This window comes from Erithacus rubecula (assembly GCF_903797595.1).
Source record: "Erithacus rubecula genome assembly, chromosome: 4".
NCBI lineage: Eukaryota > Metazoa > Chordata > Aves > Passeriformes > Muscicapidae > Erithacus > Erithacus rubecula.
In genome coordinates, this window is record NC_136686.1 from 5141756 (window position 1) to 5157989 (window position 16234).

The following is a 16234-nucleotide window of genomic DNA, read 5'->3' on the forward strand; positions in this document are numbered from 1 at the left end:
TAGAGCTAATTAATTGTTTGGAAACTGGATGCCTAAGTTCTTTGAGTGTTGGAATTTTATGATCTGAGAGGATCTTCCCTGGAACACTTCAAAGAAATAAAGTTTAGCAAGAGATGCTTGAAAGCCTTTCAGCACAAATCTTTGTACTTTGCCCCTTGCTGCTCTTGGTGGTTTTGACAAAATCCCCATAAGTTGTTGGAAAGAGCTTAGGGAACACTAAGTTACTATTTTACAGTGTTAATTTCAGTTATTCTTAAATTTTCCTTAGACATTGTTCCTGCAAACAAACCAATGTGAAACAAACCAAGCAAACAAAAAGCAAAAGCAAACAACACACACAAAGAAAATCCCCCAAAACCTATAAAAACCATCCAAACTGAGATGATTTTTAAGGACCCTTCCAAGTGTGGCTCTGAGTGTGCTGAAGAAGGGAGCTGCAGATGGTCACTGTGCTTTGAACTGAAGCCATACAGCAGCAGGACTAGCAAAGAAACTGCACAGTGGAAATGGCACAGACAAGTGAACTCTCTCTTTCTCTCTTCCTTTTCTCTTGTCTTCCTCTGTCTTTTCCTGATAAACTCCAGACCCTTCTAACAGGTAGTTCTAAAACTGCATTTTCTCCTGTGCAACCTGTCTTCAAAATCACTCTTTCAATGCACACACACCCCTTCCTGCAGGGAGAACAGATTTGACCCCCTTTTACTGGATTGCTGGACTTAATTTCATTTATCTTGCATTAAAATCAGCTGCCTTAACTTCTGGGGTTTTTTCAACTTCTGGAAATTGCTTCTTACTTTACTGAGAGAAGATGGTGTGCATATGTCTCATTAAATAGCTGGAAAAGACATTAAAATACATGTATTGATCCTTAGTTCTGCTTTGTTCCTGTCCACCTGAGGAACTGTAAGTACATTTGAACAGCTTAATGCCATTATTTAAATGGAGATTTGTGAGACCTGGTATTATGGAAGCAGCTCTTTCTAATCCCTGGAGTTGTCAATATTTCTGTTGCACTTCAAAAGGACAAGCCTGGCCTTTTTGTTAACAGCAAAGATTTGTTAACTTTGAAATGCACAGGCAAGGTCTTTTCCACAAAAGCAAAGTGGGCATTTTAGCAAGCCCTTGGTGGTCTTTTAAGTGCTTTAACTGGAATATTTCTTTCTGGAAATTGAGGGTTCCATGGAAAGTTCATGGTTTTTTTTCTTTCTGAAATGGTTATAATGATTTCTGTCTGCTGTCAGATTCAGCAAGGTTCAACCAGGATTTTTTGGAGGCCAGGATTACATCCTGGCTTCACCTTTAATGTGTCCACAGAGTGTCTAGTGGTGATAAATCATGGGAGTGCAGTCCATGCAGGATCAGCCCTGGAGCAGGGAAGCAGTGTGGGGTGAAGGAGAAGCAGAGAGGAGCTGCTGTGGACTGATCCCATTGCCCCATCCCCCTGTGCCTCTGGGTGGTGGGTGAGGAGGGGAGTGAAGCCAGGAATAAAACAATACAGAAATCAAAAGAAGAAGGAGCAGGAGCAAGGTGTTGCTTGAATCTTTTTGTCTGCATTTCTCGCTATCCAAATCTATTTTAATTTGCAAATGTAATTCACTTTCCCTAAGTCAAGCCTGTTTTGTGCATGATGGTAGCTGATAAGTGATTTATCTGCTTTTATCATGACCCTTTTCCTCCTATTTTTCCCTGTCATGTTGAAGAGCAGGAATGAGAGAGGTTGGATGGGTGTCTGGCTGCCAGCAAAGGTCAATCCATCATAACCATCTTACCAGAATATTACCTTTCAATTTTTTTCTTATATCTATATGCTAAGCTCTGTAAAGTTCTAATAAAACAAAGACAGTAGATCCTGTGGTTATTTCAATAAACTCTTAAAAATATAACAAGAGACCATCCATAGGAATAGTGATAGAAATTGACTCCTAAGTGAATTATCCTCTTGAACAGGAACAAACCAGTTTTAAAAGCCAGGCACCTGCTAAATAAGCTGTTCAAATATTTTAGTCTTTTGTTTCACTTGCACTAAACCCCCTTTACATTCTTAAATTAGTTTTTGCAAGTTTGGAGTAGAAGTGAAAATATTTTCATGAAATGACACATAAAGATAGCGGAAAGCCCATCCAGGGAAAGGAAAACCAATAGTCTGACAAGAGTAACACTCCTCTCATCTCCACCCAAGTTAAGCTCCAGGCTGTTCACAGGTTGGCAGCAGGAATTGATACCAGCATTGCAAGGATGGAGGTCACAGTGCCAAGCCTTGAAAACCCAGAGCACTGTCTCAGCAGAAGGATGAAGGTCGCAAAGAGAAGCAGTCCAGGAAAACACAGGCATGTTTACATTTAAACATAATTTTCCTCTGGAATTTTCTGAGTAGGTGTGAACCTGCAGTTGGTGCACAGTGTTTTTAGAGGTCACAAACCTTGCTCCTCTTCTGCACATTCAGAGTACTGGCTTTGTTTTCCATCCTGCTTCTTGTTACTCAGACACACTTCACGCTTCAGATTTTATTTCACCAGAAAGAAAACTTCAAAGCCACTCTCACACATATATAAAATGCTATATCACTTCCTTTTCTTTTGTGAAGTCCAGCACATGCTTTAACTGACTAAACAAAGAGCAATTCTGAGAAATGCAAATCCTTTCTTGGCAACGTGGTGCTGTGAATCCAAGGCAGAAACATTGGGATTTTCATTTATTTCAGAAGGATATTCATATTCCTTTTACTGAGATAGTAGATCCAGCGAATAATGGCAGAGATGAGCAACCAGGCAAGAACAGCAAGAAGCCAGCCTCCAAAAAAGCAGATGTTGAAAGGAAGGAAAATGAGAGAACTATAATTTCTATCAGGCTGGCAACCTGTCACTGGTGGGGTTCCACAGGGCTCCATCCTTGGCCCTGTACTCTTCCACATCTTTGTAAATGACCTGGACACAGGACAGGAGGGGGGATTAAGTTTGCAGACTGGCAACAGACAGCACAATGTGCAAATTCACTGTTCCTTTTGACATCCTATTTTGTTCTTCTACCTAGGAAGCATCCAATTCCTAACTGCTTTAACATTCTGTTAGGTCAGTAATGTTGCCCATAAAATATAAAAATGCTGTGAAACCTGAATCAAGAAAATCCGGAACCACAAGAACTCAGTTTCTGGTCACACAGCTGGTGAAGAGTTTTTGCAATGTTTGGGCTTTGTCTGAGAAATCTCTTTGCATGCCTGAAAGCAACCACAGGTCTAGCAGGTCTCAATGGTTCATTATCACTCAGATATGTTGGGAAAATCAACCTGTTTAACCCTGACTTGTAGTAACATTGACTTTTGTGAACATACTAAGTGCAACATTTAATAATCCTCCACTTCTCAAAATTCTCCTTCAAAACATATTTCATGTAAATGAAGATCAAAATTCCTGTAAGTGGCTTTGGCACCATCTAAAGAAGCAGGAAGCTGCCCAAAGATTTTATGATACAGATCAAAGGACACTAAAGGTGCTTTAATGGAATGTAGATGCTCTCATACAGTCAGAACAAAAATCAGAGGAAGTAAATTTTGCAAGTATTTCACTTTACTAGTTCCAATGGAAGCTCTTATCAGGCTTCAGAGGTTCACAAGTTCAAAACCATGCTTGTCTGGCAGCACTGTGGGCACAAAGCTGGCACCCTCTTTTTCCATCCTGTGCTCTGCCTTGGGCTTTCTTCTGCAATTTCCATTTTTATTTTGCTTTCTGCAGAGCAGTCTGGAGCAATGTGCTATTCCATGTGTTGTGGAATCATAGAATGGTTTGGGTTTAAAGACCATCTTGTTCCATTACTCCTCTGCCATGGGCAGGGACACCTTCCACTGTCCCAGGTTGCTCAGAGCCCCAGCCAACCTGGCCTTGGACACTTCCAGGCATGGAGCAGCCACAGCTTCTCTGGGAAACCTGTGCCAGGGCCTCCCCACCCTCAAAGGGAACAATTTCTTCCTGATATCCAGCCTACATTGACTCCCTTTCAGTTTAAAGCCATTCTCCCTTGTCCTGTCACTGACTTTCCCTCTCCAGTTTCTTACAGACATTCTTCAGGCACTGGAAGGCATCCAGCTCTGACGTCTCCACACCCTCTCCTCTCCAGGCTGAGCAGCCCCAATTGTCTCAGCCTTTCCTCACAGGAGAGTTACTCTAGACTCCAGAGCATCTCCACTACCTCCTCCAGGCATCCCAAAAAGTTCCTGTCCTGTGCAGATCCACAGAGCTCCACACAGGCTCAGCTCCCAACCACCTCCTTCTAAACCTTTCCTCCTGGGAAATAAGTCCCCATTCTGCGGCCTCCTCTTATTTGTGGATGATTTTAAGAAAAAAAAATGCAAATAGAGTGGGAGAAAATTCTTGGACGACCTGATTTGAGCCACCAGCAAATGGTACTGTGCTTTCAGCAACCTTCAAGCCTCTGAGTAATATGAAAATGGTTGCTGCAGGAAGTGGAGGTAACTTGTACACATGGGCAGCTTCTCTTCTCTCCTTGCCAGGGCTGAGGTGAGCCCTGCCTCATGGCATTCCAGCTGTGTCAAGGCTGGATGGCATATCCACTGGCACAAAGAGGTGAAGCCTTGAGAGTGGAGCTGAAAGTGTCTCTAGTCTTGACAAATACCCCCCTCTTCTTTATACTCACACTTTCCATTTGCAGCACCCTCTGTGTCAGTCAGCACAAGTTCTTTAATTTGCCATTTATGTCCAGTTGGTGCTCTCTTTGTGTTTTGCAGGAGGGATCTTTACAAATGGGATAGGAAGTTGGAATGTGAGACCTCAGGCACAGATCTCACATGTATTTGTTCCTGTGCTAAATGTTACACGACCCCTCCACCCTGGAGGATTGTCAGGGGATCCTCCAGGAACCCTGAGGGCTGTTGGGGTTAACAAGGGAAGGAAGGAAGGTGTCTGTGGGTGCAAATAGCCCTGACACAGGGGAAAAAAGCTGCTGCTGGTTTTGTCAGAGCCCTGCCCCAGCAGCCACCATCAGTGTGCCCCTGCCATGGGGCAGCCCAGCTGCCTGGCTGCTGTGGTGATACCCATCCTGGAGCCCTGCCTGATCAGGAAGGATGTGAGGTTCACCCTCTTGGCTTTGAGAACAAAAAAACCTCAGAACAACATCAGGAGAGGTTGTGGTAGCATTGCTGGGCACTGCAGTTTCTGTACCCTAAATCCTCTGGACACAGTAGCTCCCTACAACCAAGTTTCCGTAGAGTTTTCAGTCGGTGCCAGCAGGAACAGGATTATGTCCAACAACCTCTGAATAGAAATAATTGACAACTAAAGACAATCTGAATGACTGTGGGCTCTGAGATGGATATCTCTGAGGAGTGTGTCCTATTTTTTAAGTTTACCTTGCATGGCTGGAAAATAGCTGAAATGGGGTGTTTGCAAGAAGAAAAGGATCTGTTTGATGAGCTCTTATGAAACTTATAAGAAAAATGACAATTCTGATGGACTCCAAGGGATCTTGCATGATTTAGACCTTCCCATCAGGTTTGGAAATGTTTGATATTTAACATGAACTTGCGTGAATGTGTCACTGCTGCTGTTTCAGTCACCCTTGCATAATTCCCTCCCGTTGTAGCTTTCTGTGTGCAGTGTTCTGTGTCCTCAGCCCCTGACCCTGAGCAGCATTTCAAGCAGAAGGACAGTGTGTGCAAATATCACTGAGGCCAAACAGCTGCCTGAAAGCTGCTGAGCCCAAGTGAAACCTTTGTCATAACAATAAAAATGATCCCTGAAAAATGCCAGCATGGAGAAGGTAAGCTTGAGACTCACTGCATTCCTCTTAGCACACTGTTTGCATCAAAATTAATGATTTCCATAAGTCATAAACCACCTGCACAGCTCTTGAAATGCAGATTATGAGCTCTGATTTCAGCTACACCAGAGTAAAGCAGGGAGGACCTTAGGGCAGTTGGTTGTGGAAATTCCTGGGTGTGAAGTTGGCATCAGTGGGACCCTCAGGACTTTCTCAGCAGGTCCACCTCAGTGTTTCTTGTGACCAATGGAAAAAATAGGGGAATTTATTTATTGCATTTAATACATCTTTTCATTCCTTAACATGCAAATAATACTAGTTCAAAATTATGCAATCAAAACTAAACTTGTAAATGACAGTTTAGATTAGCTATGCAAGGGATGGACCAGATTTCAGTAGTTTAGCTTTTTAAGCCTATGTTCAAACTGGGACAGCATGGAATAAGAATAAAAACAAACAACTCTGATGTCTCCTGCAAGAATATGATGTTTGCTGCAGTTTTAGAAATTCCAGGTAATCTATCCAAAATTTCATTTACCTGTTTTTACAGGAAATGTGCCTAAAGTATCAATGCTTCCAGTGGGATTTCACAACCACTCAGAGTTTATCTCAATGCATCTTAAAATGCATTTAAGATCAAGGCTTTTTGAACATTGTGCACAAAATACTGCATTATTTTTTGGCAGAAGGCAGATGATTATTAATTTCAATCCAGCATCACATCCTTGTCATTTTTGATATACATTGTAGATTGATCTGCTCAGGAAGATCTTCAAATATTTGAAATAAGGCTATCAGAGGAATCTTGAAAGTACATCCAGTACTCTTGAATTTGAAGTATTTTTCTATAATCCTTTTAGTAAAACATTTAAGGAAGAAAGTGATTAATTATCAGATGGGAAGGTCTCCACCCTCCTGAAAATACAGGGTTTTTTATCCAGGGATACTTAGTTTGCATCTGCCAGTTCATACAGATGGCTTAAAAGGGGAAAAAATGGGGAGAAAAATAAAATACTCTTTAGATACTATTCTCAGTGGCTTTTATTCTGCTTGTTCAGCTTTAGTCAGCTCTCATTTTATACTCAAAAGCTGAAAACTTAAAGTGAAACCTAAAGTGAAAATGGCCTATATCCATGGAGATTTACATCCATTAATGTGCTTGTTTGGGATATGAATAATATGAATTTATTCTCCATAGTGAAGAGTTCAAAAACAGTAAAGAGAGGTATTCCCCTTTCTACTCTGCCCAGTACAGGAACAACAACTGCTATTATCTATTTCAGGGAGGGAAAATGCTGTGTTTTTTAGCCTAAGCCAGAGGATTTCCTTTAACTGGGAGCTATAGCAGAGCTTTAGGTGCTGGGACAGAGCAGGTTTATCTGCAGAACTCAAGGAATCAAACATCAGTGTTATGTAACTCATACTTGTGAAAAAAAGGCTACATAAGCACTCCAGATATCCATCAGTTTAAATGGAATAGAAATTCTGATGCATTTTATGGTGAAGTAGAGACATCTAGTGACTATTTTGAGTTATTCAAATGCAAAGCATTAATGTAGGAGGGGAAAAACTTCTTCCAATTTCTTGAATAGCCTTCTAACAATAGGTACAGCTCTATATATAAAATAAATTTAGAATGGCTTTGTATTACTGGCACTGAGGATAGTTTGGCCTAAGTAATAACAGAAATCCCTTCTTCATGTTACTTTGTTGAAGAACAACTTAGATGCAATTTCCAGTAAAAAATGTCTTTTTATACTGAACCATCACCTGCTTGCTGAGGGAAGGGGAAAGATGTTGGACCTGGAAGTGGGCTGGAATTAGATGGTCTTTAAGGGCTCTTCCAACCCAAATTGTCCTGGGTTTGATTCCACGCTGCTTTGGACAGAAAATCTTTAGCTCTGTAATCTGCTCACCCACCTAGATGCTAAATCTCAGCTCTTCACAAACTTCTGCTTTCCAGCTGGTACCTCCACAGCCTTCCCACTTCCTCCTGAAAGATCAGTCAGGTATTGCAATGCTTCAAAGTTTCTCATTATATTTCAGCAGCCCAAGAGCACATTTTTCCAGGGTATGGGAGAGCATCACTTTCTCTCTTTGCTGTCCTTTCCATGAAAGAAGGACATTGTGGTTCTTCCCTGCTCTGCTGAGACCCCCCTGCAGGGCTGCACCCAGCCTGGGCCAGCACAGGAAGGACAGGGAGCTGCTGGAGCCAGGGGACACCAAGGGATCAGAGGGATGGAGCAGCTCTGCTGGGAGGAAAGGCTGAGGGAATTGGGATTGTTCAGCCTGGAGAGGAGAAGCTTTGGGGTGACCTCACTGTGGCCTTGCAGTGCCTGAAGGGAGCCACAGGAAAGATGGAAAGAGACTCTTGACAAGGGCCTGGAGTGACAGGACAAGGGAGAATGGCTCCAAAGTGACAGAGAAGGTTTAGTTTGGATGTTGGGAAGAAATTGTTCCCTGTGAGGGTGGTGAGACTCTGGCACAGGTTTCCCAGAGAAGCTGTGGCTGCCCCATCCCTCAAGGCTGGACAGGACTGGAGCAGCTGGGTCTGGTGGAAGGAGTCCCTGCCCATGGCAGAGGGGTTGGAATCACACAGCCCTTAAAGCCTATTCAAATCCAAACCATTAATGATTAATGCAGAACCTTTCAGTGACCAAGATTGTGAAGGCCCATTCTCAAAATATCTCAGAGATATAAGATGAAAAGGCCAAACTGCTCCTCCTTGTTCAAAGTGTTATCCTTCTTCTCTGGCTGGTCCAAGAGGGCAAAATATTACACTCCTTGAGTTAGCACCATGGTAACTCCAAAAAAACACGTTTTCTGCCTTTATTAAGAAAATTTGAAGATCTTCATGCAAAGGAAGCATCGGTCAGACTCAGCCCTGGTTTAATTCTGAGCTCAGCAGTGCCCCAGGGATGTGAGGATTAGCATGAGGTGTAGAGCTGGTTGAAGAGCAGAAGTTCCTCTGTGAAAAGAATTCAAAGTTTTGGTATCATTCTAAGTAACCAGAAACCTCAAAAAAGTAGAAAAAAACCACCAAAATTTAGAAACTTCTATGGGGAGGAAAGTCCAATGAAAAAAAAAAGAAGTGGCCCTTGTAGAAACGTTTCTAAACCCAACTTTTAAAAATAATTTTATTCTATATAAAATACTTTTTTAAAAATTAAAATTCAGGAGAACATTATTTCAAAAATATTTAAGTTAGTTTTTTCAGCAATATCAGTTATTCTTCCTCTTCCTCCCCATGTCATTGCTTTCTACTTTCAACCCTGAACTATGGAGGTTTAGGAGGAAGTGATCTGGCCATCAGAAACCAAAGCAATCTAATAATCATAAAATGAGCAATCTAATAATTATTAATGGATTTTTCTGTTTAAACACATTTTAATGTCCAGTTGGTTTGAGGAGAATATGAACACACTCAGCATGTCGCCAGCTCAGACTGTAAATGAAAATTATGTGTGGGCTGAATGTTCCAGTTTATGAAAAAAATGATCAAAATCTCAATTTTTTTATTAGAACACACACCATGAGAAGAACATAAGAATTGTTTATCAAAAGCTACAAGGTGAGAATTTACATTTTATAAAAAAAGTTCTGGTTTCCTTCCGTTGTGCAGACATCTAAACCCTTCTGTTGGCCTAATGTGGTTGGATGGGGGAGGTCAGAAACAAAGGCTGGGTTTTCTTCAGAGTCCATTTGGATGGCAGACCTGAGAGCTGAAAGCAGCTCCTCAAAATGGCAAGTGAGGTGCTCTATGCCAAGGTGTCCCACAAGGAAAGAGTGAATTTTACTTCAGAAGATTCAGATACAGGTAAAAAAAAAAGTTTATCTTAATATTATTTATTTTTCTTTTGCTCATGGGCACATTCTTAGAACTTTCACTCTTTCTTAAATCGTTCTCAAGCAGCTGTAGTCATGTGGAAAGCCTTTTTAACCATTAATACCCAGCTCTGTTTAACATATAAATCTGTTGGAGTGGCAAATTCATGTTTATTGGTAGCATGAATGCTGAATTCTAGCAAAAGTGAGGATTGACCTTTAAAATCCCATTCTGGGTTTCAGTAAGATGGCTGAAATAGGATCTTTCTTAAACAGCTCAACGCTCAGACATTGAATATCCTTATACAGATTATTGGAAACTCATTGATAATTGAAATTCACTGAATGGACTTCTCTCTCCTGCAGTCCACTTAGATTTTGTACTTTGATTCAGTTTCTTAGACACTGGAAATATTTTTAAATTTTAAAGTGATGGGTCTGATTCTATTTTCTTTTTTCCTTCTCTTTTTCTTTCTTTCTCTCTCTCTCTCTTTCTGTCCCTCTTTCTTTCTCTTCTTAAAAGTTGAGAAAAATACAAGTCAAGATTTAACAGAAGTTTTTATAATTTTGAAAACTATTAGTACTGCAATTTGTATACAACTTTCAACTATAAAACTGCCTTGCTTAGAAAAATTCTTCGCAAAAAAATAACGTGCAAAATATAGACATTAATGGATTTTGGTAAAAAAGAATTCATGGTTTTAAAACAAAAGTATTGACACTTATTTTTTTTAATTCTGATCAAAAATCTTTTCTTTTTGTAAGACAATTGATCAGGGAAAATTTATTTTAAATTATAATATTCAGAGGTTCCAATAGAAAAGCAAAATATGTCCTGAGTATGCCAGTAAAGCAATAATTATTCTTAAAAATTAGATATGTGTATTCAATCAATGGAACAGAGTATAAAAAGCACCTGTACAGGTATGAAATCTCTGCTTTCACTGTTAATTCAGCTTGCTCCTTAAATTATCTGATCAGTTCTGTGCAGAAGAGCTGCACTGCCAGGACAATCCTTGGAACTCAGTGCAGAACTGTCCCCTAAGGATTTATTGGAGATGCCCAGTACAGCTCATTGTGAAAATGTCTCAGACTTGGAGAGCATAAAAGTCTGTTCTACCGATTTTTATGTTTTTCCTCACCTGTCCCTTTCCCTTTATTAATTTCCAGTTATGTGTTACAGCTTTAAGTGCTTTCACACTTTTAATTGACTTCAATGAATCTTGCTTAGAAATTGCTGTATAAATTATTTTGAGAGCCTCCTAAGCCAAAATCATACTTCTGAAATTTGCCAATATAAGGGGCATGGAAATTCACAATCTAAAAAATTATAATGGCCAATTATGAGGCTAATTAAGTAACCAAATTTCACACAAAGTGTTTTTCTTATGTTTTAGAGTATGCTAGCATAGTGTTTAGCTGTCATAATAGTTTTTTTAAAATATTTTCAATTGCAATATCTATATTCTGGTCACTTCTGTGAATCTTGCATCCCTGTTGGTGTCCCAATAAATGCTTTACTTAAATAGCATCCTAAAAGAAAGACTTCCACAGAGTGAGTGTACTATCTTCCTTGAAGACATACTTTAAATCAATCTTGAATTTGGCACCTATTAATAGCACCAGTGTCTCCAAGTGAGATACAGCAGAAAAAAATCCCTAAGAAATTCATATTTTTTCATGTTCTTATAGATATAAAATCATGTCTATATATTCTTAGTCTTCTTTCATTTCTTTGTGTGTTTCATTGCTTTTCTGCTTGAGAGCACAAGTGCAGGAAACCCAACCCTCACCTTGTGCCAAATGCTGTTGAATTGTTCTGTAAAAGATGATGTTGCCTGTGAAAGATGCTTAATTCTGAAAATAGGTTGGATTTGATATTTTTTTGTAAATCTAAGGTTGATCTCAGCAGCTCTGGCACCTTTAGGAGGTTGCTTTTCTTTAGGCAAAAATATCTGATTTCATGCACTATCATTGGGCAAATTTTTTTAAAGTAGCTCCTGGGGAATGAGGCAAAACATGCAAAGCAGGCAACCCTGGAGGCTGTGGTGTGTTGCAGTTGATATAAAAATACAACTTCTTCCTTCCTTCTGCTGCCTCAATTACCAAAAACTGCTGGGGGTACTGACACATTCCACACCTTTGGGGAAGCACACCCCGACAACACTTTTTATGTTTCCTGTTGATTGCAGAAATCATGTAACACAAGATGAAGCACTTTTTATATTGGTTGTGACCATGTCACACTCTGCTTGTGGCTTATTAAGAAGTAAAGAGAATAAAATAGTAATTTAGCCAATAAACATTGCAAATTATTAACTTCTTCCTAAAGACTGACAGAATATATAAATGGGTATGTAAGACATGGAATGAGAAGGAAAAAAATAGAATTCATATTAGAGTAGTTCAGTGTATGGTAACTGAGAGTCTCCTAGAAGGATTTGTAAAATTGTCTAAAATATAATAAATTAATGTCATGCATGTATGTATTTATTTGGAATACTGCACTGAGGAGCCAGTTGCAGAACTCTTGCAGTACTTTCAGCACTTTTTGTCCCTCTAGGTGATCAAGTCACATATGCTGAGGTGAATGTGAAATGGAGATCTGACACACCTGACAGCACACCCGAAATGACACATTCAGGTACAGCACCACCACAGGACACTTCGTGTTTTCTCGTTGTATTTCAGCAGCCAAACATCATCTTTTTCCAGAGTATGGGAGAGAGTCACTTTCTGTCTTTGCTGCAGGTGATTTCAATCCATTTTTCCTGCTCCCCACTCCCAAAGGATGCTCAGAACGTGCTTAAAATTAATTTTGCAGTGGAGGCCCTTGAAAACTTCTATTCATTTTAGCAACAATCTCCATGTATTGCTTTTTACTTCCAAATGAATGTTGGGTGAATGAACAGGCCAACATTAGCATTTAAAGCAAGACTGAGTCACTTTTGCAAAGTAATAGCCAAAAAGAAAAACTTCTGAACAACTTTTTGACAATTCCAGAAAAATTGTGTCTGTCTTTTCTTAAATTAAAATTTTAAGATACTTTAAACTTCCTCAAACCATTTAGCCAGCCCTGAAAGAAAATTTTGTTCCACAAAGTGAAATAATATACTGGATATGAGTTTTGACTCTTGTGTATGAGGTGGAAATGAAGAAGAAAATATTGCATTCATGTGATGCATAAGAGCAATTAATATATATATGAAATAATGTTAGCTGTGGGGAAATGCTAGTGCAAACAAATATTTCCATTGGGGTTTCATTTGGCCTCAAAATGAGGAAAAAGAAACTGAAAGCTTCAGATGGTTTTTCTGAATAAAAGTGGCAGTCAAGCAGACAAGGGAGTGGGCCAGGTGGAGACCCTGTTGCAAAGACAAAATTAATTTACTGGCTTAATTGAAATGCCCTATGATTTTATCCCAGTGAATCCAGGCTTGGAATGCAGCATGGGAAGTGTTGTTCTGATATAGGGCCATTGACCTGTCTGCTTTTTGGCTCCTTTTTACATCCCAGTCCTCAATTCCTCCCTTCCTTTCTCTGATTCTGGCTGCACCATCCAGGTCTTTAGAATTTTGTTCAAGGAATATCAAAATCCATATATGCTCTACATATGGAAAAATGCTGCTAGGAGAGCTCTGTCCCTTCACATTCTCAGCTGGAACTTCTTCAAAACCACAGAAGCCAAATGTTTGTTCTGGTTCTTGTTTAGATTGGGAAGCATTTTAAATGGAAAGTATTAAGGAATAGGGATCAAATGAACACAGTGATCCTAGTCAGGATTAAAGTTGGAGAGGAAAATGATGGGGGCAGAGATTTAAAGACCAATTAAACAAGGGTGTTTTGTTGTGCTTGAAAATTATGGTAATCTGGGAAGAGTCTCCAGAATTTCAAATTACGTCTAGAATCTTTTTTTAAAGCCTGAATGGGACTTTCTAGCTTTCCTTGTGGGTCTTCAGTAGTGTAACCTCAGACAATTAACACAAGATAGCAGAACCACTGCCAACCATTTTCCAAGGAAAAGCCAGGGCATATTCCAGTGGGAAGCACTGGCAGTGCTGTGTGTGCACATGGCAAAATGCTGGCATAGCAGGGCTGGCAAGGCTGTGCTCTGCCTCTAAAGGCAAGAGGTCCTGTCTTTAGGATTCTTCTCAACAGTTGTGATGATAAAATGTAGGAAAATGTTTCTTCTGACCCTGAAAGTGTGATTTTAATAGTTACACACAGGTTTGCATACATAGATACACAGCTGCTGTGTGTGTAGCAGGAGGCACAATGATTTCCCATATTCCCGTAACTCAGAACAGAAGTTTCCTGCAGTGACCCCGCTGTCCCCTGTCCCTTGGGCAGGGACCTGCTCGGAGAGCTCTCCCTGGTGCTTGGTTGTGGCCGCCCTGTGTTTCTGTGCCGTGTTTCTGCTCCTCGCAGTCATCCTGCTGGCAGTGAGGTGCTACAGCCGCTGACCTGCTGCCACGGGGTAAGCGCTCCCAGCCCTGCTGGGATTCCATGCAATCCCTTGGCACTCAGCACGGGAAGCTCCCAAACCAAAGGCTGCTGCTTTTAGGCAGCCACGAGGTTGGGCTTCAGTGTGGTGCTCTAATTCTAGCAGCTTTTGTCTCTTTTATTTCCAGATAGATCAGCACAGGAAGGTTCTGCTTCATCGAAATGGGATGAAGAGCTTGTTTCATTTGACATCATTTTGGCTGAAGAGACAAAATGAAAACATGCCATCAGTCTCCTGTTATGCCATCCCAGATCTCTGTTAAACCTCTCACCTCTCCATACATGGACAAGACATATATTAATTTTATTTGGAATTTTCTCAATCCTGTAATACCAGCAACCATCCAACTACATCAGTGCATGTATCAAGACATGGGCTTAAGCTCCTGCATCAAAAGGTGGATTTGGGCCCAGGTTAGACAACAAAAATGACCAGGTGGAGATATCTTTTAATTCCCATCTGACTTGATTCTGCACTGATGTGGAATGCAGATAAGATTCTGGATTATATGCAAGTACAAAAAACTCATGGACCAAACAGGGCATGTGAAAGGTTGCACTGAGCTTTTTTATAAAGCCTGAGCTTTATAAACTTGATTTTTCTTCTTCTGACAGCCTTTAGTTAGATTGGTAGGAAAGGGGTATTGAAGGCTCAAGAAATGAAATGTTGTTAGCAGAGAAGTCTCAATTTCATCTCCTCATTGGCCTGAATTAAATTATTCTGCTCCACTTGTCCAGAAGAGCATCTCACAATATACTGTCTTGGGGCAGTAATTGATTTTTGTATTTGTTTGTTGGTTTTTTTCCCCACATGCCAGAGCTTCAGTTAAAACTGAGTCCTTCACTGGAACTGAGGCACCTGAAGTTCAAATGCATTTGTTTGTAATTATGACCTTATTGTCTGTTTTTATATTATTTTTGGATCTTATCCATTTCTTCCTTGTGACAGGCTGCAGAGGATTTGCAGACCTAGAGTAGGAAGAGCCTGTGTAGCAAATATTTGTAAAATATTTCTTGTATCAAAAGTTACCTGTTACTTCAGATGTTGCTGCTGTTGGCAATGGAATCTTTATAATAAATAATATGCACAGAAGTCAATAAAGGGATTCAGTAAAGCACTTCTGTGTTGGTTGGTTGGTTTGTTTTCCTCCAGTTTTCTGTTAGTCAGACTGGAGGAAAAATAACATTTAGTATTTGTATGAGTGTCAATTTTTGTGTGGTAACCTGTTTATGGCACATCTGTTTCATGGATATTGCTGCTTACCCTCTTTGTTTTCAGACTTACCCTTGCCCTCACATAAAAATGTAGCACATAAAACCCAAAAAGCCAGAAATTAGACCCAAGACATAGACAAAATCATGAGACTGGACATTTGGTAAAAATACAAGATGGGTGGTGGAAGATAGTGCAAGATGGGGGTAACAGAAGGCAATCAGTGAGATGTCAGAACTAAATTTGCCAATATTACCTTTAATAATCTTATATTTTTTTAATAGATGAATACAACTCTGTCTCAGAGGTGTAGGAAAAGGAATGCTACGTGACTGATATCCCCAGGGAGGTCCATTTCTTTTACTCTTCTGCTTGCAAATGTCTTCAGCCAACAGCCTCACAACTAAAGCCCTCAGCCTTCTACAGTGTGTGATGACCTGTAGAGAGAAAGAGGAAAAATTAATTGATTCTATGATAATTTCATGGATATCGGCTTTGTAGCCTATTCCTTTGTGAAGTATAAGGAGAGACAGGAAAAATGATTTTTTTATTATTTCTGGCCTTTTCATCATCTTAAAAATAATTTAAAAAATCATGTCAGGCCTCCTAGTTTAGTCAAAAAATTTCTTGGAGGTCTGAGAGGGGCTGAGTCCTACTCCCACAGCCCGTGATGTGGGATGTGGACAGGCTGGATTAGGGGGGGTGAGACCAAAGGAACAACAAGGGTCAGTCACAGCTCCAGGCTGGGCAAGAGTGGCTGGCAGAGCCCAGCAGGGAAGGGCTGGAGCTGCTGCTCCCCAGCTCTGTCCAGGGGGGCAGGAAGGCCAGTGGCACCTGGGCTGGTCAGCAATGGTGTGGCCACACAGCACCAGGACTGGGACTGTCCATCCCCCTGTCCTGGCACTGCTGAGCCCTCCCCAGGTG

General features: G+C 40.5%; 1 long non-coding RNA gene across 1 annotated transcript; it reads left to right on the forward strand.

Annotated features, from left to right (window-relative positions):
* Positions 1 to 9266: 9266 nt before the first annotated feature.
* Positions 9267 to 15214, forward strand: LOC306801317. Its single transcript, XR_013774048.1, has 4 exons — positions 9267 to 9586; positions 12158 to 12238; positions 13945 to 14071; positions 14226 to 15214. It is a non-coding gene; the product is annotated as an uncharacterized lncRNA (long non-coding RNA).
* Positions 15215 to 16234: the final 1020 nt, after the last annotated feature.